The sequence below is a fragment of the Monodon monoceros genome, unplaced genomic scaffold (genome assembly GCF_005190385.1).
Source record: "Monodon monoceros isolate NGI ecotype Baffin Bay Population unplaced genomic scaffold, NGI_Narwhal_1 Super_Scaffold_22, whole genome shotgun sequence".
Lineage (NCBI taxonomy): Eukaryota > Metazoa > Chordata > Mammalia > Artiodactyla > Monodontidae > Monodon > Monodon monoceros.
In genome coordinates, this window is record NW_021703779.1 from 30,945,899 (window position 1) to 30,947,512 (window position 1,614).

General features: G+C 39.2%; 1 pseudogene; it reads right to left on the minus strand.

The window, feature by feature from the left end:
* Nucleotides 1-232: 232 nt before the first annotated feature.
* LOC114905769 lies at nucleotides 233-1,142 on the minus strand (annotated as a pseudogene).
* Nucleotides 1,143-1,614: the final 472 nt, after the last annotated feature.

Here is a 1,614-nt window from a genome sequence, read left to right on the forward strand (position 1 = left end):
ATCAATATCTGCCATCCTTCATACTGTTGATAACAAATTAATAATAGCATTCCTGGCTCTGCACTTACTAATTAGGACTTCCTAATAAATGCTGATTAGCTGAGTCAGGGAGGTCAGCAAATAAACCTAAATCCTTTTTTAGTCATGTCTAATCTTGTACACTCTATTCTCCTTTTTTAGCATTTGAAGACAACAGGTTAAGTTGGCAGATATTGTTTATGGACCACTGAAGTTATTTTGACCAGTTAAATCTCAGTTTTATTGAATCCTTGATAACTGGAATAGAATTTGCAGGGAGACCAGGGATATTGGAGAGGTTTGTACTTGATGTTTTCTGAGAAGCCAAAAGAGAAGTCTCTTAGTTTCCAGTTGAGTTGTATTTTTTTATATACAGTTGTTCCTTTATTTCTGTTTTCTCATGCCCACTCAAAACAAGACTGTTAGCATCTTCACTTGTTTTATTCTCTTACATTTTGGTTTTGTTGGGATGCTCTTCTTTATGAGGTGAGGATGTCCTCTGACTCCTACAATAGGATTAGGTAAATTTTTCGGCTACATTCCCTGAAGGTCTATGTGGTTGGTTTACCAGACTTGTTGAAGAATGGACTCTAAAGGCTGTAGGCTTTGGTGGTGGAGAAGTAGGAATAGGAATAGGAATGCTTACACTCCATGTACCCCTCGAACATTCACTGGAATTTACTTACTTGTGGCACAGAAACTTCAGTAGCCTGTATGTTGGTCACACATATTGCTGTTATAACTGGAGCAGAACTGTTTCTGTCCCAAGAGCTGTCAGAACAGTTCAATGGGCCAGTCTTCAAGTTAAGGCACAGGCCCGCAGTTATCACTGTTCATTGATCAGTAGAGGCTGTTGTCACTCAGAGATGTCACTCTGACACCTTCGGTTGAATGGTTTTGCCTTTTTTCTAAAGCACATGCTTAGGTAGTAGCTGAGGTTGATTTGTCTTTAAATGCACTGTAGCACTTTTCACGTAAACTTCAAACATCTTGCTGCTTATTGCTTGCCTATAAACTGTGCCTGTGAAAGACTGAATATCATCAGGAGGATCAACATTGAGGTTATCAGAGTTTTTTGCTTTTTTAAACATTAAGCCAATCCCCTGTATTATATGAAATTCTTCCTTATTCTTTCTCATCCTCCTCCTTTTAATTCTAACTCTGGGTCAGTTCTCTGTCTGCCCCTGGATGAAATCCTTGACATGCCCCCTGGTTTTTCCAGTCCCTCTTAACCAGTAAAAAATATTTAAATCTCTTTAAAGCACTGACAAGTTCATCATGTAATGACTTAACTCCAGTCTAGTCTAGTGTTATTTCAAATGCCAAACTTATTCAGTTACACTTTTCTCCTTCCTAAGCACAGACCTCCTCCAGTACTGGAATCCTGCAGCAGGAAAAGGACAGGAACTAACTTCTTCTCTTAGTTGTTTGCTAATTACTACATGGCTGATCCCAGGGCAATGGTGAAAATGGCACAAGTTTAAGTGGTTGGTCCATTTGGAATCAGGTGTTGGGGTACTCTGGTGATAGTATTTTTCCAATAATACCTCTTTCCTTCCCACAGGGTGCATTTATGGGGTCCTTAGCAATTTTCCA